This window comes from Camelus dromedarius, chromosome 6, assembly GCF_036321535.1.
Source record: "Camelus dromedarius isolate mCamDro1 chromosome 6, mCamDro1.pat, whole genome shotgun sequence".
Taxonomy (NCBI): Eukaryota; Metazoa; Chordata; class Mammalia; order Artiodactyla; family Camelidae; genus Camelus; species Camelus dromedarius.
In genome coordinates this window covers 82,773,460-82,796,402 of record NC_087441.1, presented here as the reverse complement: position 1 = coordinate 82,796,402, position 22,943 = coordinate 82,773,460, and the positions used below count along the sequence as shown (strand labels likewise).

The 22,943-nt window shown below is 44.1% G+C and overlaps 1 long non-coding RNA gene across 1 annotated transcript; it reads right to left on the bottom strand.

Annotated features, from left to right (window-relative positions):
* Window positions 1-6,728: 6,728 nt before the first annotated feature.
* LOC135321521 (uncharacterized) lies at window positions 6,729-22,701 on the bottom strand. The gene is made up of 3 exons (XR_010381357.1): window positions 22,545-22,701; window positions 18,929-19,050; window positions 6,729-6,974 (listed from the first exon to the last, which is right to left on the bottom strand). It is a non-coding gene; the product is annotated as an uncharacterized LOC135321521 (long non-coding RNA).
* Window positions 22,702-22,943: the final 242 nt, after the last annotated feature.

Genomic DNA, 22,943 nt, shown 5'->3' with positions numbered 1-22,943 from the left:
CACTGGCTGTCACTCTTTCTGACCATCAGAGAGTCACTTGGCTTCACTGAGGTTAATTTTCTCTTCTGTGAAAGGCTACAGTTGCAACTAATGATGTATAGAATCTCATCATTCACAAGCCCAACAATTAGTGAGGACTTCCCATGGGCCAGGCTCTGGAGAGTTGAAAATATAGGGTCCCAGATATATTCATGGGTAGAAGAAGTTTATGCCATAAAGACATTAATTCTTCCTGTTTTGATAGACAGATTCATTGCAATTCTGATTAGAATTCCTACCAGATTTTTCATGGAATGTAACAAGTTAATTTATGGTCAAGAATAGCCAAGAAACTTCTTTAGAACCACCACTGGGGAGGGGTGGATAGGTCATTCATTTCCACTGGTCTTTCTGATGTGATGAAAATGTTCTGGAATAATAATTGTTGCACAACTGTAAATATGCTAAAAGCTGCTGAATTGTACCATTTAAATGGATGGACTTCATGGTGTGTGAACAATATCACAATAAAGCTTTAATATGAAAAAATATTTCTTGACAATTATTTTTCCCTCTATACTACTTAGTCTGCCCCACAATTTAAGAAAAACAAAAAACCAAAACAAACCAAACTGTGCCAGGAGCTCTTTAGGACTGCAATGTCCCTGGGTCTCCAACGCCTCTGGTGGTGCTGTTCCTGTTAACACACCAAGCTGGGCTGGGCTAGTTAGGGAATGTAACTGTCTTTTTAAAATGGATGGTCACACGTTTCACCCTGGGAGAGGGAATGAAGGAGGATGTCACAGCCTTATGCCTTCAGCTCATTTTTAACTGAACAAAGCCCTGCTTTCAACACTGTAATCCCTCACACTATAAAAACACATGACACCAACAAGCACCGCCATCATAACACCTGAAAGTGTTCAAGGAACTTACCTGGGGCAGAAACACTGAGGGAGGAGACAGAAGCTCGCTTGGCACTGAGGATCCCTTTTCCCGACTCCACCAGTAGCTGGGTTTTACAGCCGGAGGCTCTCAGCCCGGGGAGCAGCGCAGACGCCACTGAGCTGTCCCTCAGGGAGCGGGAAAGGAAGACCAGGGAAGCCCCGGAGTCGCAGGGCAGGGAAATGGGTGGAAACGCGGGCTGCAGCCCCGCTCGGAGGCCATCCCCAGCCCCAGCCCCAGCTGCCCCGTCTGGGTCCGCAGACCCCGCCCGCCTGGGACGCATCCCGCCCAGTTGTGGGGACGGGCCGGTGGCCGAGGAGAGGCAGCCCGGGAGGAGAGGACTCACGGGCGATAGAGGGGAAGGGGACGCCAGCAGCGGACTGAGGGGAGCCCGGCTGGGTGAGAGGCGGCAGGTGCACACCTGGCCCCGTGAAGCTGTGGCCGGGGTGCTGGGGCACTGGGGCACTGGGGCAGGTGGCGCGGGCAGAGGGGTCTGGCCTGAGCAATTCAGCTGAACACAGGCTGACTCACGCCCTCGTGGTCTGTGACACGCGGACCGCCCTCCCGCAGCCGCCTGACCCCTTTCCCGGGAGACCCCACATTGCACTTCCACAGCCAGAGGCACCGGCCCCGGGCAGGACCTAAAGGCCTGCCGGGCGACAGAGCTGAGAAGCCTTTGGGGCTAATCCCGGCTCGGAGCTTGAGCTTCAAACCCGCGGTCCAGATTACACCGACCGCCCATGCGCAGGAGGGCCAGCAATCCGCTCTGGGTTCTGCGAGAGAAAGTGGGGCAGTGAGGGAGGGAAAAGATGAGAGGGGGAGGAGAGGAGGGAAAAAGTGGAGGGAGACAGATGGACAGGAAGAGCAGAGAGAAGGGAGGGATCTGGAAAGGGTAAGGTCCTAGCGGGGATGGAGAGAAAAAGCTTTACCTCTGGTGGCACCCTGAAGAAGGCGGCAGTCCTGCCTCTGTACCCTTCTGTAACCCTTCAAGGCCCGCAGCTCAAGTTTTACCTCCCTGATCCAGCCCTCCATCCGATGCTGCTGCAGAACCCCTACGGGTATCACACCTGTTGCCCCCACGCGGAGCAGGGTTTTCTGTTGGTCTCGGAACCAAGCACCCGCAGGTGTTGTCGCTCAGAACTACCTTGGGAAGAGTACATATTCCCCTTTTACACGCTGGGAAACAGGCAGGCACGATCTTTGCCTTAGCTCCACTGTCCCAGGTGTTGGGCTGGCAGGGAGCGGGGTGGTTCAAGATCAGAGCCCCAGACAGAGCAGACTGCCTGAGTGTTGGTGCATAGTCCCCATCCGTCCTGGGTAAACCACATTCCACCCTAGTGGAACCATCAAGGGCTCACAGTAGTTCCCTGGGTGTGGGAGAGCTGTCCTCATGTGAAGGAAAAGCCCAGCTGGGCTAACAAGCTAAGCCACAAATCTAAGTGTGATAAGTGTCGGTTTACTGATCTAAATTCTGCTGGGCTAACTCGTAAATCTGAAGTTTAGTGTCAGTTTACTGGGCTAACAAGCTAACTCGTAAATCGAAGCTCAACAAGTGTCTATTACAAGTTGATAAGCACCAGTGTGCTGATTCCTTGCTTTTTGTTGCTTGAGCCTTATAGGCTAATACACCCTTACTTGTAATTAACCCTTTAAAACTTCATGTGTATGTCTTGGAGGTGGGTGCTCAGAACTTCGGAGCAGAAGCCCCTCTGAGCCCGCCGGCATAATAAATCTGAGTACGCCAACACTCCGAGTGGTGATTGTTCCTTGGCTGGCCTGTTGTTTCCATAACACTCAGTTCCAGTGCCCAGCTTGCTAGGTATATAGGAGTGCTACCAAGTCCAAATTCATTCTCTTCAGTGCAGGACAGGCCAATAAGTTGGGAGACCAGGTGTTGGGGCATGGAATAGCAAGTTTCTGTAGACCTAGATGGCAAACTAATGTCCTGGAAAACCATCTCCCCAAGTCAGAATTCAGGCTCTTTTCCTACGTGCTTGGTTGTTGCAATCTTCTTGGTGTAGGAATTCCTTCTTGTTAGAATCCTTTGTTCTTGCAGCTATCTGCCTGGGTCAAATCTCTGTAAACCTCTAACAAAACAAACGTTATTTTCTATTCTGCAATTTCTTATCTTTTTATGAATGAAAATGTGTTAAATATACTTAAAGATCAGAGCCTTCAGAATAGGTTCTCCTGTATATTTCAGGCTCTAAGCAACATTGTTTTACAAGCAAGATGAAGCCTAGGAGACAGAGCATAGGGTTAAAGTCAAAGGAAAAGATCTAATATGGAGTCAGATTTGTTCTGTTCTATTACCCGGGCAGAAGCCACTTGAGGATTTAAATCCCTTTAAGTTAAAAATAACTAAAACTTTAAAGGAATTTACATACATAGGTGGGAATGTGCATAGCATATCTGGAAAAGCACCCAAAGGATAGTAAACAGTGGCATCTCCAGGGAGGGCTGAAAGAAGAGAGGATGAGGGAAAACTTCTTTCACTTGTGTATTTTTGTGCTCTGTTTGAATTTTTTTTAACTATTTGCATGTATTTCTTATTCAGTTAAAAAAATGTGTAATGGAGCAAAGGAGTAACTAGCTCAGCAAATACAGCAGCCATGGAATCACTGAGTCATCACTTTTGATTTAAGCCAGGAAGCATTTATTGACTCTCACTTATGTGCCCAGTGCTGTTTTAAGACTTCTTTTATTATTATTATTATTATTATTATTATTATTATTATTATTATTATTATTATTATTATTATTATTATTATATGAAATAATAACAAGGTATCCCTCACCCCTGCCCATGGCTGGTGGAAAACCAACTGAGTTTTTATTGAGTTGTTTTCCAAGGAGTAGAGATGAGTTATAAACTGAACACATCTTCAGGGCAAAACAGGCGGAGTGGTTTTCCAGCAGGCCAGACAGCTATGAAGGGTTTTCAATAGAGGCCCCCAGATGCTGAGAGGGAAAGCCTCGAGGACCCTACAAAAAGCTGCCCAAACTGTCTTCTCCATGGCACTACTGAAATAGGAAAGAACAAATCTGACTCCATATTAGATTTGTTCCTTTGACTTTAACAAAGCCAAGTTAATACTCTCCGGTCTTTTCATGGGTTATGATGTCACAGAGGAGATGGACAGGTCAACAAGGAACCACTCTGCCGTGATCATGGAGCCGGGGAGCGGGATGGGCTGCAAGATGTGTGACGCAGCTGTAGCCATGCCCGTGTTTCTAGGCAGGTACCCAAAGTTGCCTCGACAAGGTGTCAAACACTTGTGCCCACGTCCTCATCACCTGACATGTATTAAAGAGAAATGGAAATGTATAAAAGGCCAATATACTTGGTGAGTACACCATCCAAAGAGCAAAGTCACAGTTTGACAACTGGCCATCTCGGTTCCCTGGGCTTCATTCTTGGAGAACCTTAAAAACCACTCCTCTGTCCTTAAGAAGTGCTGCATATTTGTCCTATCTTTGGCTCAGGGATGGAGCATGTTCAAGTGAACTTTAATGTCTGCACAGATTTGACTGTCTTTCTCCAGGTTCACTTGTCCATTCTAAAGAGGCCTGAGCTAAGTCCATCCTCCGTAAGATATATTCCCTCCAGTGACTGCTCATTGAGCCTGCAATTAAGGGCCAGCAGAACAAGAATGTCCTCAGCTAAGAAGTTCACCCACCCTTCACTGCTTTCTTAATCTCCTCTCCTGGCTAATTGCAACAGACTATCACCTCCCTCCACCAAGCTCCCCAACTGTGTCAGTTTGTCTCCCCAAAGAGAAGGTAAGGTCCATAAAAGAGGAGACAACTCCATAGTCACCTCTGAATTCCTAGCATAAAGTAATGTTAAGAAATAGAACTATGATTATGGTTTCTTTCCTTTAAAACCTTTCTGGTTATTTGAATGAGACCTTGGAAGACGGGTGTTTGCAGTCAAGTATTTTGTTCCACAGGACTCTGGAGGCCTTTTTCGGAATGGCTGCTCACTGATTCATTCAAACCACAGCTTCTCATTCCAGGAGTAGCTGTGATTCTCTGCCAGGAGTTTGTGGTTACTCTCATGCCAGAAGAGCTTTAAACTATATCCTTACTTTGGATTTGTTATTTTTCCCCTCTTCCAACAAAATTGACTTTCCTTACTGTCTTACCTTGATGAATTTTTTTTTCATAGTTAACCCTTTAGTAAACCATGCTTCTCGGGATGGGCTTGGCCTTACATATGATCAGTCATCCAACTCCCAGTGTGAGAGGACTCGGGCTCACCTCCTACCCTCCTGTCAAGGCAACTGAAACTCAGTACAGGAGCCAACAGGCACCCCAGGGCTTCTAAGGCTTGCGTATCACCCAGAATCCCTGTTTTCTGGTTTGTCTTGGCTTCTGAGGATTTCCCCTCACTTTCTTCACAATTAGCTGTGCAGCTTGAAAGATGAAGAAGGAAGGTTTTATTTCTTAATCAGCATTTTAAGAAACTTGTGTAATGAAGGTTTTCACGAGTTTCTACAACCATCCATTGCCGAGACAGAAAACACACTAGATATTTTCTAAGTTTAGCTATCATGTGTATTTTCTCTTTTATTTTGTTTTTTAACTGCAAATAGACATTTTTTAATTAAAAAAAATAAGGCCCCAAATAGGATAGAGACTTGAAGGGGCATACAAAATTAAAGGGCAAAGACAGAAAAATGATAAATACTCTACAAGTTTAATATAATACTTACACTATGGATCAGATCAGCAATTCTCAGTAACAGCTAATTGAAATATGTCCATGAGGTAAAACGTCTCTCCTGTCAGGAGATGTCTAACAGAAAATAGAATTAAAACAACAAACTAAAATTCTAAGTCTGGCGAGGTACAGAAGTCTACCAGCTAAATGTGTCTTCTTCTGGAAAAGAGGGAGGCTCACCAGCTCTTTACTGTGGAGCCTGAGCCCAGGGGATGGCGGTGAAGTGAGCTCTGTAAGTACCCAATAGCAAACTTGTGATGAATAAAGAGATGTGAGCTTTGATGACAGAGATGATACTACTATTCACTTGTCCTGTAAAGTATGTCTTCACGTTCAGTGATCAATACCTCGGAGTCCTCAGGGATTAAGATTATAGGAAAATTCACAGCCCGCACCCAGACATCCTCTTTGAGCTCATGACAATGCACTTAGATGTCTCAAGGGCAACTCGAGCTCCACCTGCAAAGAGCTGACTTCAGGGTGCTCCTCCCATAGCCGTCCTACCCAGGGCCCCTGGTCGGGGGGCAAGGTCTCCCTGCCTCTCCCAGCTCAGGCCCATCACTCACAGATGTGACTGGACCCCACCTTCAGGGCCCAGATTTCCTCAGTCACCGAGTCCCACCACCCACACCTGACCTACCAGGTACTCACTGGCACTCACTCAGCACTGACTGTGTGCTGGGGACCACGCTGCACACTGTTCACACGTTATCTCACTGGATCTCCACAGCAGTCCTGGGAGGTCGGTACATCACTTCTTCAATTGATTAGATAAATTGTTTCACTTCCTTGAGTGCATCATCCAAAGTGACACAGCTACTCAGCCACAAAACTGGGACTGAAAACCACTTGAAAATTCTACACTCCTACACCTCGCTGCCACCCTAATCTGACTCATCACATCACCTCCTGCAGAGCCTTCTAAATGTTTCTAAGCATTCTACAAGACAAAAGTGATCTACGAGAGCACCCCACTCCCCTACTTAAGATCTGTCAATGACGGTCCACTGCCCTTAGGAGAAAGCCCCACCGGGCCTGAGCACAGCCCAACGGCCCGGCATCCGCGTTCCCTGCGCAGCCTCACCGCCTCACCCACCACGCAGATCTACACGTGCCGTGTCCAGGACAGGGATGCTGACTCCGTACAACCCGGGGCTCGTCTCAATCAAACAATGATCACCTTCTTCAGTGTTCACCCTCTTCAATGCTGACGGTCAGAAAAATATTTTCTCAGGATGAATCAATATCTTTTTCCTTACAATTTCCTGTCATTGATAATGAGCTCCATCCAAACTACAGAAGACCTAATTCTCAGTCTCCTTATCTGTAAAATGAGAATAACAAGGAAATATATGAAGTTTTAAGTGAAATAATATATATGTGAGGCTGAGGGACAATTCCCAACATACAGTAAGCACTCAATATGTGCTTACTTAATATTAATAGGAATATATTGCATTCCAGCAACCTTAACTCAATGTTTTATGGCTTTGTCCAACAGACTACAGACAAACATTTGGACGAACACCTTTGAGCAGATCAGCCCAAGCGTGCTGGGAGAGGTAAGCACTGACTCCAGTTACAGCTGCAGCCAACCAGCCCTACGGGGCTGGAGCAGTTTGCTCAAACTCTTAAATGTTGCTTGAGAATTTAGTTGTCATTAATGAATAAAGACAGGTGTTCTTTAGTCAAAATTCCTGAAACATATATCTTCAAAGATTGATGCAAATTTGATTTCAAGTACAACACTCTCACTAGAAAATATTTGAAAATGATAGTCTTAGCTCCCCTGCACATCAAAAAGGGCATGATCTTAATGTATCTGACTACACGAAAAGTGTTGTTTAAAGGAATTTAAGATGAAGCCATCCTAAATAAGCTCTAAGTATCATCTTCACAAAGCCCCACCCAAGGGTCTCATTTCTCACTTCCACATAGGTGTTCAGGTAGCTTAACCTGGGTCTTGGTTTCTTATAACACGGGGGTGGGAAGAGTTGTGGATAGATTTATGTAGCAAATATAAACCTAGGGTATTTGCTGTGTAGAAATCCTAGAAATAAACAAATTAATATATAGTCCTACCCTCAAGAAGCTCAGCCTTTCCATTTACAACAGCATTAAAAATAAAATGAGAGATACATTTAACAAAAATTTACAAGATTTGTACATTGAATATTTTGATGTATCACCGAAATAATACTTAAAAGATCTACATATATGGAACACATCCCATGTTCATGGAATGGTAGACAATATTGTTAAAAATGTTAAGACTCCCCAAAGTGAGTTACAAATTCAGTGGAATCCTTATCAATATTCCAGCTGACTTCTTTGCAAAAATTGAAAAAATGATCCCAAAATTCATATGGAAGTGCAAGGGGCCCAGGTCAGCCAAAACAATCTTGAAAAAGCAGAGCAAAGTTGGAGGACTCACTTTAAAGGGTACTAAAAAGCTATAGTACTAAGTCAGTATGGTACTGGCATAAGTTTGGATAAATAAATCTATGAGACATAATAAAAACCCAGGGGGAAAAAACTTACATTTACAGTCAGTATTCCACAAGGGTGCCAACAACACTCCATTGAAAGAATAGTCTATTCAACAAATGGTGCAGGGAGTGCTGAGTATCTGCAGGCAAAAGAATGAATCTGGAATCTGGACCCCCATATTTTAAATAAATAAAAATTAATTCAAAATTGATCACAGACAGAAACGTAAAAACTAAACCTATAAACTTTCCAAAAGAAGACGCAGTATAAATCTTTGTGGTCCTAGGATAGGCTTTGGTTTCCTAGATACAATACGAAGAGCACAAGTGATAGAAGAAAAAAGCAGATAAACTGGACTTCATCAAAATTAAAACCTTTTTGTTACAAATTACATCATCAAGAAAGTGAAATGACAGGGGAAGGGGGTATATCAAGTGACAGAGTGCATCCTTAGCAAGAAAAATAAAATAAATCAATACATCTAATTACCTCCCCTGTAAAGAAATTGTTTTAATGCTTAAAAAAACTAAAGTGAAAGGACAATCTGCAGAATAGGAGAAAAATTTTGCAAAGCATGTATCTAAGAAGAGACTAGTATTCAGGATATATAAAAAATGCTTACAACTGAACAATACAAAGAAAATCGACCCAATGTTTAAATTTGCCAAGGAATTAAATAAATACACATATGGCCGATAAGCACATGAAAAGAAGCTCAGCATCACTAGCCAAATCAAAATCAAAATGAGTTCTCATTTTACACCCACTAGGACGGTTATAATCAAAACATGGACAATAACAAGTGTCGTTGAGGAGGCAGAGATACCTCATTTGCGGCCAGTGGAAAGGGACAATGGTGCAGCTTCTTTGGAGAAGTCTGGTGTTTCCTCAAAATGTTAGAGATATATGGCTCAGCAATTCCACTCCTACATGTAGAGTCATCCCTCAGTATCCTCGGGGGGTTGGTTTCAGGAACCCCCCAACCTGGATACCATAATCCAAGGAAGTTCGATTCCCTTTACCACCAGCCATCTGGATCCATGAAGTGGAAACTACAGATATGGAGGGCCAACTGTACAGCCAACAGAATGAAAACATATTATCACAAAAACTTGCACATCAATATTCATGGCAGTATCATTCAGAGTAGCCAAAGGTTACAAACAATATCCATCCATCAATGAACGGATAAACAAAATTACCAAGAATAGGCCCACAAACTTTTGGTCATTGAATCTTTGACAAAGGAGGTGAGAACATACAATGGAGTAAAGACAGCCTCTTCAGAAATGGTGTAGGGAAAACTGGACAGCTGCATGTAAATCAATGAAGTTAGACTACTCCCTCACAGCATACACAAAAATAAATTCAAAATGGCTTAAAGACTTAAACATGTAGACAAGACACTATAAACCTCTTAGAAGAAAACATAGGCAAAATATCTGACATACATCTCAGCAATGTTCTCCTAGAGCAGTCTACTCAAGCAATAGAAATACAAGCAAAAATATACAAGTGGGATGTAATTAAACTTACAAGGTTTTGCACAGCAAAGGAAACAGTAAGCAAAACTAAAAGACAACCTATGGAATGGGAGAAAATAGTTGCAATAAATGAGACTGACAAGGGCTTAATTCCCAGAATATATAACACCTTTTACACTTGATAAGAAAGAAAAACAAACAATTCAATTCAAAAATGGGCAGAAGGCCTAAGGAAGCTTTTCTCCAATGAAGACATCCAAATGGCCAATATGCACATGAAAAAATGCTCAATATCATTATCAGAGAAATGCAAATCAAAACTGCAATCAAATATCACATCTCACCAGTCAGAATAGACATCATTCAGAAGTTCACAAACAATAAATGCTGGAGAGGCTGTGGAGAATAGGGAACCCTCCTACACTGTGGTTGCAGTTTGGTGGAGCCATTGTGGAAAACAGTACAGAGGTTCCTCAAAAGACAAAACATTGACCTCCCATATGACCCAGCAATCCCACTCCTGGGCATATATCCAGAAGGAACCGTAATTCAAAAAGACACCTACACCCCAATATTCAGAGCAGCACTATTTACAATAGCAAGACATGGAAACAACCTAAATGTCCACTGACAGATGACTGGATAAAGAGGTTGTAGTATATTTGTACAATAGACTACTATTCAGCCATAAAAAAATAATAAAATAATGCCATTTGTAGAAACATGAATGGACCTGGAGAATGTCATTCTAAGTGAAGTAAGCCAGAAAGAGAAAGAAAAATACCATATAAGATCGCTCACATGTGGAATCTAAAAAAACAAAGAAACAAAAAGATAAACTTATCTACAGAACAGAAACAGACACACAGACATAGAAACCAAACTATGGTTACCAGAGGGGATAGGTTGTGGGAAGAAATAAATTGGGAGTTCAAGATTTGCAGATACTGAGTATGTATAGAGTAAACAGCAAGTTTATACTGTATAGCACAGGAGAATATATTTAATAACTTATAGTAACTTATGTTGAAAAAGAATATGAAAATGAATACATGTATGTTCCTATATAAATGAAGTGTTGTGCTGTACACAAGAAACTGATGCAAAATTATAAACTGATGCAACATTATAAACTGACTAGAATTCAATGAAAATATTTTTAAATAGAGAAAAAACAAAAAAAAAAAGAAAAAGGATATTATAAAACCAAAAGAATAAAGTACTGACTGAGGCTACAACATGGATGAACCTTGAAAGTTTATACTGAAATAAGCCAGACACAAAAGGGCAAACAGTGCCCTTTTAGGTGAACTGTATCTAAGCATTTATTGTACTATTCCAGTAAATTTTCTGGAAGTTTGAACTCTCAAAATCAAAATAAAATGTATTATTAATTAAAAACCTAAAATGATTCCTCACAGGAGGGCTTTAATTATTAAATGCAGAAATGCATGTAAAGCTCCTGGAACAACACTTTGCACGTCCACACACAGTCACTGCTGTCACTGCCACTCAGAGGGTGGTGCCAGCGCTGATGAGGGCTGCCTCCAGTCGCTCCCCTGCAGACAGGAGTGAGGGCCTGGGCTCTGACAGGAAGGGTGACCGGGAACATGGGTTAGACAGAGCCACGCCCCAGACTTTGTATTACCCAACTTTCTTATACAAACTGCTCCATGTAACATAAACACGCTACAGGGATGTATCTTACGACACAGGGAATATAGCCAATGTTTTACAATAACTATAAATGGAGCATAACAATAAAAATTGTGCAACTATTGTACACCTGAAACATATCATATTGTAAATCAGCTATACTTTTATAAAATGTTAAAAAATAATTTTAAAATGTTATCACTTCAGTATTCAATTCGGTTTTTAAGTAACTAATAAACAGCTTAGAATGTATAAAACATTTAAGTGTGATGTTTGTTTACATATTTATTTACTTTCAGCCTCCTGCTAAAAGAGAAATTAAACAATTTTTAACACAGCTTAACAACCATAACAACAAAAAGACAAAAGTTAGAGTGAAGAGAAAATGGAGATTCAATACTTAAATGAAACCAGGGGGAGGTAAACTCATAAAAACGAATGCCATGAAGTCAGGGTAAGTGTTAAAGGCCGACTAGAAATTCAGCCGTAAGATTCTTGGCAGCTAAAGCAAAAAGTAAAAGATGATGGGGCGGGTGGTAGAGCTCAGTGGTAGAGCGTGTGCTTAGCGTGCACGGGGTCCCGGGTTCAACCGCCAGGGCCTCCTCTAACAGATAAATACACCTAATTACCTACCCCCCCAAAAGAGGCCCAAAGAAAAGAAAAAGAGAAATTTCTTTCCTAAGAAAACCTGATGTTAAATTTAGATTAAATACTTGAAAAAAAAAGAAAGAAAAATAGAAAAAGATGAGTGACACAAGCGATAATGCCCGTGAGATAAATCTGCGGTGGCTGCTGGCAGGTCCTCATCTCCCACGTGGGAAAATCTGAAACATACTTCTCACCACTCAGAGTCATCCTCAGCCCACCCCACCCCTCTCCCTGTTAAATGCAGGAGCACAGGCAGGGCCCGGCCTTTGCTCTCTCTGTGTCAACACAGTGAGACAGGATGGAAGGGGCCAGAGCACAGCCATTCAAAGAAGTCCACAGCAATTAACATCAAAATGGTGAAGGATTCAACCCCCAGTAGGCCTTGAGGCTCAGGATGAAGAGATTTTACTTCTAGCAGATCTTGAGCTTCATTATACACCCATTGTAATAGTAACATGGTGAATAACACGCCCCAAGGCACCATGGCCATCCCAAGGCTAGCCACAAAATGTCAAAGGGTGGGAAATGGCCAAATCCCTGGGAATCCCAGCCCCTTGCCCTTAGGCTGCTCCTTCTAATTATTAGCATATAAAACAACCAAGCCCATGAAAACCAGCAACACAGCGCCACCTCGTGGTCATCACTCTCTCTCCCTCTTCGGAGAAGGCCCACAATTTGTCTGTGGAGTGTGTACCTACTTTTAATCTGAGCACCCAACCCCCACACCTCGTGGCATTTCTCCTGCCTTTCAACGTGTCTCTGTGAATAAATCTACCTTTACTCAACAGTGGCTTGCTCTTGAAATCTTTCCTGCATGAAGCCAAGGACCCACGTCTGGTGGGGCACATTCCAGGGGCTCAACCAAAGCATGGGACACAGCCCTTCCCATGCCCCACATGTGTTTTCTTGTATCAACAGGACTGGGATGTGAAGGGAGTTCTGAGGCCCCAGCTAAGGGACAGAAGTAGCCCCCAGGACCAAAATGGCGGGCAGCCCCTCCCCCAGCAGGGGCCCTGAGGTCAGCCCGGTTCTCTGTGGTTCTCTGTTGTGCTGACTCCCCAGCCAGAGAGCGTTCTCCTAGGCCTGTCCCCACAAAACCCTTCTCTCCAAAATGCAAGCACATCATGTCACAGTCCTCTTATTCAACCAGGAAATTTTCAGACCACTATTTCCTTCCCTAGTAAAGAATCTATCTGTCCTCCCTCCCATCCCACCACTTCTTTCTTTGTGAGAACTCTGTACTCCCCATACACCATCCTGAACGCAGGTGCCTTGCTGGCTGGGACAGAGATGTTTCAGTCTCACACAGCCTGCATCCTTTCACTTTCCCCTTTCTACCTTAAAAAGCCTTTCCTGAGTCTCCCACCCCTCTGATTCTGAACTTCACAAAGTGCTGAGGTTGCAGTCACTGTGTGCATACATCCCAGGTTTTGACTAGGTTTCCTTCACAAGATCTTCATTAAGGAGCTTCATCAAGAAGTTTAAAGAGTCTTTTCTTACATCGGAGTGGAGGAGCCTGCATAAAATTTAAATGGCCTTGAAGAGAGAGTTAACCAGGGACAGAGAGGTCATAGGTCTTAGTCAACAGTGTCATGAGGCAAAATGTTCTTCGAAGGCTCAGAGTGGCTTCTGAACACGGAGTCGGGAGGGAGGAGGTGCCAGGCTGTGAGTGGGATGAGTGACACTGGGTACGCTACCCCAGCTGGGGAAGTATTGGATTTTGTTCTAGTTTTCCAAAGAATTTCTTAACACCTTTTCTCTTATTGTCACATACCATTTCCTACGGATTAAGAAAATCAATGTCAGTCATTTGGGCAACTTGGTAGAAGCTACACGATGCCATTCACAGGGCTGGGATGTAACAGCCACACCAGTCTAAGTTGAAAGACCAGTAGGGGTATTTCCAAGGTAATCACGGGCATGCAGCAATCTCCCCAGCTTCAATTACCTCATCTCAAAAGTGGGGCCAATAAAACTACCAAGCAAAGTGCGTGATGATTATGGCCGACATCTGTTTACTAGGTAAGTGCCCGTGACAGCTGACACTGGATTAGGAATGAGTATGATCAACGAGGCCCAGTCAGCCTGGTTACATGCACCCTGCCTTCATGCCTTGGTGCAGGAGCGGAGTTTGTTTAGCTGAAATGAACGCCCCCAGAGCAGCCCCGAAGGGAAAGCTCCTAGCTCTGCACGGCGAGACGTGTTCCTTTCCTTCTCTGAGCTGATAACAGTTTGCAGTCGTCTGTTTTTACATTTATTCCTTTAGTACCTGCCTCCCCTCCGGAGTGTTTGCTTAAGCAGCACAGGTCCAGGTTTGTGTTGCTGCCTGCCGGATATTCTGGGCTGGGAGACAGGCGACTCCACGTCTGGCTCTGGTGCTGAACGGAGAGGGCAGAAAGCCCAGGGGCCCATGCTGAACAGAGGCCCCTGCACCCAAAATTATGGTCTGACTTTGGGCAAATTACACCGTCTTCTTTACCCTAAGATTCCTCATCTGTTCATGAAAATAACTGCCCATGGCACGTAGAGTTTCAATGATTAAAGGAAATCACCAAATTCACAACCTATTCAAGGGGCTACCAGTACGTCCTCAACAGGCACATGCTACCTTTACGGCTGTGACACACGCTAAGCGGGGCGGAAGGACACAGTGAACACTGCTAAGTGCCTGTTAAGTGTTTCATGTGTGTTATAATACTGTTTAAACTTACAACAAACCCAGGAAGAAACGAATATTATAATGCATATTTCACAGATTCACCAACAGTTTAATGGAGGTTACACTCTAGTCCAAGGTCCTTTGGTGAGGAAATGGCGATTTAAACCTGAATCTGAGCCCAGGCCTGGGCTACACCTCTCTCCAATCCACCTCACCACTTGCCTATGAAATCCACCTGTCCAATACATGTTTGCACAGGCCAGCTCTTAAATGCAAATTGTGCCACCGTTTGTCAATGTTTGTTAATTACCATAAAGTGCTCTCAGAAACCGCTACAGAAAAGACAGGTTGACCCACATCCCTGCCAACAAAGAAGAGATATTTTGCCTTGCGTTCTCCTGTAATGTGCAGAAACCCTTCCCTACACCACCAAATTCAAATGTATGCTTCCTCCATGTTTATGTTTGCACACGGCTTATTAAAGTAGAAGGTACCTGCAGTAATTACATCTCGGTTCCTTTCCAAGTTTCCAGATTATCCACAGTCTGTGAATGAAAATACTACAATGTGAATTAAAATACTACAACCATGTCAGTAAACAAAGAATGCTGAAACCAAGTCATCAAGGCTGCCGCCACCCCCCAGTGCGGACAGACCTGAAGCCCAGCCTCTACAGCCACTCACATGCTGCCCTCTGAACAGACTGAGAATAAGAAGACAGGATAATTGCCCTAGATAGCTAGGTGCTTGTCTAAAGAATGAATCCAGTGAGGTCAAATGATACATACAAAGGCACTAAATTCTTTAACTTGAGATGCCTGGATTTCTTTAGATAACAAGCAATCTTTTATTCTTCCAACTCCCTGGTCTTTGTTGTAAAGCTCCTATATAATCCTAGTTCCTCCCCTACTTCTTGGGGGCAGACCCTCAGACAGATTTGAAGGCTGTCATCCCGCCTCGAGTCCTCCCGCCTAATAAAGTGTAACTCTAAACTTTCAGGCTACACATTTCTTTCAGTCGACAAGTCCCAGAATAGACACAACTCATCAATTCTGTAATGGAACACACTGGATCAGGAACCAAAAGCGTGTTCTAGTCCAGAAAAACTACGGGTCCCTCTTTCTTTCTGTCATTATACAATCCCACCAGAACTCATTAATTTTCTGTCTGCTCATCTGGCAACCAAACTCAGAGAAGAGTCAACTCAGCAGAGTGCTCTACTCGGGAGAACACCCCGCAGCAGCACTGCAGGCTACCTGCCCTCCCGCACGCTCTGCCGACCCATAGTGTCCTCTGTGGAGACCAGGCCAACAGAGGTGTTCCCAACAGCTGCAAAGTCCCACAGATTAAATAAAAGCATTATATTTTCTACGATATGTTATGTATATTACCATCTCTGAAAACAGCTTTGCCAGAAGCCCAAATTTTCCACATTAATCTGCATAGGCAATTCCGGCCGCCAAGGGAAAACAAGTCTTATGACGATGCTAAGGGCTCCAAAGTCCTCTCCAGGAGCATCAACCAAACTGCCTGCAGGCCTGCAGCTGCAGGCGGCTACATGTCTGTTTTTAAAGAAACCCCTTCCTGCCCTCGGGCGCTACAAAGTCCCTCTATGCCCTCCCATTTCAGGGTAAGAGCAGCCACTGCAGAAACTTGCAGGGCAGCACTGACAGGACTGGACACAGAGGATCAGAGCTAAACTAAGCCTTCTGATGACACGAGCTTGTCACTGTGTCATTTTACAGATGAAGGTATATACAGAGAGGTGGGGTGATCTTGCTCAAAGTCACACAGCTAATAAGTGGCAAAGTCTATAACTCAGCTCCACCCTCTGGCGTGACGCTCCAGCTGGGACACCCACAGGGTTCTCTCGTGCCTGCCTGAACAGTCCTTTAATGTCACTCATAACCCACCACGGTTTCTGACCCTAGCCTGACTTTTCAGCCTCTTCTCCCTCTAGTTTCTCAGGAACAAGGCTGCTCGGGCCACTGTGTGACTTCGGGCTCCCCAAACCCTCAGTGCTCAGGGTGGTCTTGCCTGTGCATCCAGCACCCTGCTCAGAGGCTCTTCCTCCCCTGCAGGAGGACGTTTCCACTCTCCACAGGGACACCCCCTCAGGGAAGCGCTCTTCTCGCCCTCAGCACGGCAGGTGTCCCAGGCCACATCCCGATCTGCCCCATTAGGACTGCCTGTGCCCAGGTCTGCTAGTCAGACCAGCAGCCTCAGAACCAGGGATTATGCCCGGGTCTCCCTGCAAACCTACTGCCCGCCTCACAGCCCCCAGCCAGTAGGTCACCTGGAAGTCACAGCAAGTGCCCCACCCAATCCCGAAATCTCTTCATTTGCCAGCACCGCTGATGACTGGTCTCCAAAGTTTGGTCAGTTTCACACAAAACAGCAGCTTCCACTGAAGCTGAGGGTTTTCACTTCTGCTCCCCATCCTTACTGGAAACGTCAAGGGAAACCAAAAGACCTTTTCTCAACCCTTTTCTGATGACACCTTCCCACCCACAATACTCACATGCTCAAGAGCTTTGGGTCCACGTGATTTTGTTTCCCTTATGCTAAGTGGCTCAAAACACTGCAGGATTCTTTCTCTTTTGAGAGTATTTGTTTGTACTGAGTTTATTGACTTTAATCTCTTTTTGTCTCTCTCTTAAGTGTCCCTAGCAGTTGCCACTTCTTACTCCCTTCAGCAGCCTCCCTCCCATCATCTAGTCTAGGAAATCATCTGTGATGAGGGGCCCGGGGGCAGTCACAGAAGATGGAACAAAGGTACAGAGAGGCTACATAATTTGCCCGAGAAGATCAGCTTCAAGCCCCAAAACTGTGTGTCACGTCCCTCTGTTTAACACTTATGCTAAACTAGTTAACTTTTTATAGATTATGGTTATAAACAGATGAGGTATCAAAATACATAGAAGGACACACATCAACTCTAAGATATTTATTAACCCCACTATTTTGTTTCTATTTATTTTATTTCTATTAAAAATATTAGGAACCTCTGCAGTCAATATAACAAAATGTTAATGGGTGTTAAATCCAGAATATAGAGGCGTAAGTGTATCATTACTCATAATTATTTGTATGCTCACAAGACAAAATGATTTGAACGTCTCTCTCCCCTCCCCCTATTCGCTACTGGCTCTCACCTGAGCTCCCAGACCACACATTTAACAGCCTTTCACTTTATCCACAGCTGAACTCATCAGGGTTCCCCCAAAGCTCCCTCTGCAGCTTTCCCTCCTCAGAGCACAGCAGGACCATTATTTACCTCATTAATCCACCCAGAAACCTGGGCCTTACTCCATCCTACCTTCACAGACATCATTCATCCTTTCCTTTTTACCATCTAAACATGCCTAAAATCTGTTCATTTTTTCCCGGTGACTGTTCCACTGACTGTCCCACCGCTCAGGTAGAAGCCACCAACACTGCCCACCTGGACTCACGAGTCTCCCAAGTGGCCTTCCAGCTGCTCTCCCCTACTTGAGACAAATTGGATTTTGTCACTCCCGTTCTTTTATGACTCTTTTCAAACCTAGTGTTCTTAGAAGAAACTCCAAGTTCTTCACATGGTGAAGGTGTTTGCCATGAAACTGTCAGCTCAGGGAGGGCAGGACCCCCCTCCTCCTTGGCCCTCCTCTTTCCCCAAGGCCCCGCCCTCTCCCTCGGCCCCACCTTCTCCCCCTCAGCCCCGCCCTCTGGCACAGCGCTGGCTCAGGAGGACCTACTGAGATACACCAGCCTGTATTCTAACCCTGGTGTTCAATACTTAGCAAATTGCTTCACTTATCCATACAAATCCAAGGTAGATTAGAAAGATTTTAGATGTTGAGCTAGACTATTGATTTGGGGATTTTGCACTAGCAACCTGCAATTACATGTTCTAATGATTCTGTCTTCTTAAAACCACACCCAGATTTAAGGAGTTATTTGTGGAATGTCTTCGGAGTAAAAGGGACTGTACTTTTACAGACTTTATGTTGTATAACATGAACAACCCGGACAGGGTCACAAATGGAACTGCCTCACAAGTGACAGAAGACAGGTGAGAGGCACAAAGCAACAGGTCGCAAAGACGGTAAGAGCAAATTTGTTTTGCCAACCCCCTCAAAAATGCCTGAAAGAACCAAAAATTCTGAATTTTGAAAGTAAAAGATTATCATATAGTGAAATAAAATAAATAATCCTCTTCATCAGGGTTTCAAGATCTGACTCCAGATTTTTTAGCAGGCCATACTGAATCCTAGCACAGAAAAATCAGATGGACTAGTGGTGAGTAAGTTCCAGGAAAATGGCAGTAATTCCTCCACTTGTGTAAGGACATACACTCACCTGCAGAAGGTGAATGTAGAACGCATTCTGGAGAAATTCAGTAGCTTCCAGGCTCCGCTTCTGGATGCCGAGGACACGGACAGCTTGGAAGCATGCTTCTAACAGTCACCAGAATTCTTACACTGCAGGGGGAAAAGGAGGCCCTCAGTCGATAGCAGAGATGTTCCTGTCGTTTATCACAGGCGGTGCCTCAGGGACTCAGTGCCCTGCCGCAGCCCGGCCCCAGGCGAGGACACGCAGCGTGGCCCACCGAAGCAGGAGGTGCACTGTGCTTGAGAAAGCCCATCCCCAATGGGGGCAAGAGTGGCTGGTGGGGTTGAGTGAACATATAAATGCCCACAGAAATATGCCTGCATTCATTCAAGTGATACAAGCAACAGTAGCAGGCTATTTAACATAATTTCAATTGTCAGTGGAAATTTTGCCATTCCTTTCCGCTTGTCCCCTGCACTCTGAAACAGGCTTAGGCTCTCTCACACCTGCAGCTCTGAAGCAAGAGTTGTGAAGTCATTTTACTTTGCTGCAAGTGTCCTCGGTCCCCTTGTAACTGTGTCTGTCCTCACTTAACACAGTCGGATATCTTCCTGGATCTCTGCCTGAGTTCCTTTCTCCTCCTCCTCAGATCCTGAGATAAAGGACAAGTGAAGGCACATGACCAGAAAAGGCACTGTGGACTTGACTGAAATCCACAGTGACCCCCTAAGTGAGTGCTGCCCACCCCTTACATTCGATACTCAAGGTTCTGCCCAGGGTGAGATCCAGCCCAGAGAGGTGGCCCAGGCCAATTGAAACCTACGTGGCTTGGGCACGGCGACAGGTGCAGGAGCTGGTTCCGGGGTCAGGCCCCTCCCCAACTCTGCTCCCCTCTCTCCCGAGGCCCCGCTGCCAAGCACTCAGGCTCCGTGATCTTATGTCCTTCTCTTCTACTCTACTCCAAACCCTTTTCCTTTTCCTTTTTTCCCTAATTATCCCCAGCTGGAGTGATTTTTCAATCGCAGTATCTGAAAAAATTTCCTGCAGCCGAAAATGAGGTCTCAAGAAGTCAAAGCACATATGCTACTTCCTGAAGAGTGCCGCTGGCTAGGGGGACCCTCACCAACACTCACGTGGCATCAGACATGTTTCAGGGTTGGCCACCCCCAACAAGAGTGTGCTGTGACCCCTATGCCAGCACAGCATCTCTGCTCACAAAAATATAGTTGGCCCACTTATCGGTTATTAAGAAGCAAAAATACAAAATTGCTCATGTTTCTTACTAAAATTATCTATGAAGCAGAAAAGGGAATTGTAATAGAAAAGAACAATTTTGACCCCATGTTAGGTCTGTTCCTTTGGCTTTAACCCTGTGCCCTGTTTTCTAGGCTCAGACTGGCTAGCTCTGCACCATTTGTAAAAGAAAGTTGCCTTTAGACTGAAATATCCAGGACAGCCTATTCTCCTGGCCGTGATCTTGAAGGATGCTAATTCATCTGCACTTATGTAGAGATGGCAAGTTGCAAAATAGAGAATAACCTTTGTTTTTTTTTTTTGGAGGTTTCACAGGGGCAACATGATTTGATCCGCATGGACAGCTGCAAGAACAGCGGATTCAAAGGACAGGCAATTCATACAGCAAGAAGTTTCCAACAACTAACCAAAACCCCGCCCCTTTTTAGTATAAAAGGAGACACAATTCTGACTTGTGGAAGATGATTCTCCAGGACATCAGTCTGCCATCTTCTGGATCTGCCAGCTTTGCAAATAAAGTCACTATTGCTTGCTCCAACACCTCATCTCCCGGTTTATTGGCCTGTCATGCAGCGAGCAGAATGAGTTTGGACTCGGTAACAAAATGACTGCATTGGAGGTAGTATGTCTCCACTGTTTCCTCGTTTCCAATATGTAACATGCACATTACTTATGATCTAGTGCAAATAATTCATCAAAGACAACCACAAAAAGAAACTATACTCACCCAGCTATCAATACTGAAGACAAAACCTGTCAATTTTATAAGCTGTTTAAGAACACAACCGAAAAACCTAACATAGGGAGTTGATTCCACGGAAATAAAATTATTTCTACTCCTTCAAAACTTTTTCTTTTCTTTTCTATTTTATTTTGTTTTGCTTATTGAAAAGAAAATAAAAGTCAGATCATTTTATTTCACGTATTTTTGTTATAGCTACATACTTTAAATACTACAGAGACTTAAATTGCAATAAAAAATTGTTCATATATTAGTATAAAGATATATACACAATCAATGGGGATTAGGAAAGGAGTGGACATTTACTAAAAATCCACTGCAATCCAGTCTTTTACAAGCATATCCTGGAATATAAGCTCTATTATCCAGGGGACCTCACCCACATTCTCACTGCTGAGTCCCTTAGTAATCAACTACTAAGGCACCAGCATGGAACCATGTGATCTGTATTTTAGGAATAAATGAGGGAATTCATTCAATTCTAAAACAAAAACCCTAAAATAAATACTGAACTTATTTACAGATAAAGAAAATTGGTCCCTCAAAAAGTAAAGTTTCTTCCTCAAGGTCACAAAGCTAATAACTGGTAAAGGCAAGATTTGAACTAATCTGCCTGATTCTAAAAACTAAGGTGGAAATCCCATTAGACTGGGGAGGGTCCAGCTGCGCAGCCTATCACCATATCTTTGTTCAGATCTAGCCTTAGGCAGCCTGAGACAGCACCCCATTCCTATGGAACTCGAGGGCAAATGATAACAATAAGGATTTTATATCCAGCAATTTCTTAGGTCTCATGTATATAAAGTGTCAGCAGGTCAGCAGAAAATCTCTGGAAACCATGAGTGGGTCCAGACCTTTTTGCTGATTAGAAACTCAATCTATCAGGACATAGTGACCTTCCCATGAGAGGCCACATGGACATAAACTAAAGGCAGCTGAACAATGAAAACTAGCAAGACCCTGGAAATCAAGCAAGAAGGATCCCTGCCATCCCCCAACCAGTTGCCTCTTCATCCACGTGGACACGAAGACAGAAGACCCGGGTTCTTGTCCAAGTTACACTATCATGGATTCTCACCCATAAAAAGGTACAACTCTATGCTGTCATAAGTCCTTTCCAACTCAAATATGATGACACCAATATCTCAGCAGAATATCTATGTCTCCACTTCCCCTCTTCTAATAGGAGAATATTTCTATGGACACAAAGCAGAAATCCAATTTAAAAAACCATGCACGAAGCCAGGTGAATTTCTGCTTAAGAGACTTTCCTCTCACGCTCAGTGAATGAAAACTCAGAAAAAGTGGTCCTTCTCCTTCAGCAAACGGGAGGCATCCTGATTGTGTGTGTGTGTGTGTGTGTGTGTGTGTGTGTATAAATCAAATATAATCGTCTGGGATGTGTACAGATTTTTTTTAATGTCACTGTAATTTCATGGGGATGAGCCAACATTTAAAGTAATTTGAATCTAGTGTTCTGAGACAGTCTCAGTTTCTTTTGGTGGAGGAGGTGAAAGGGGAGAGTAAAGGAGGAAAGAGGTAAATGAAACAAAGAAGTAAGAATACTGCTAGGGAAAGGCAAGACGTTAATTTTGTTCCTCATTGCATCACAACAAATTAGGGACTGGCTTTCCCCCGATGTCTTACCGAGCACTGAGTTGAAGAAGAAGAGGCGACAACCCATTTCTCACTGAGATTGTGGCTGTACATGGCATCTTATAGACACAAATCATTTACACTGATCAAACACTCTAGCAGCAGGCTGTAATTCTCCTGTTTTGAGAGACAAGAAAACAGGAGTTCAAAGAGGATGTATAACTTGACAAAAGTCAGAGGACCAGTAAACAAGAGAGGATGAATTCAAACTCAGATCTGAATGTAGAGTCTTATCTTCCCATTCCCAGGACTGGAAAATCCTTAACACACAGGCTCCCCAGCTCCCCTGCAGTGTTCCTGGCGCCAAGCATTTCCCATGGTAATGGTCTCCAGTTCTCACAGACACAGCGCTCTGTGCAGCCAATGACCTTGATCAGACCTTGATCATCT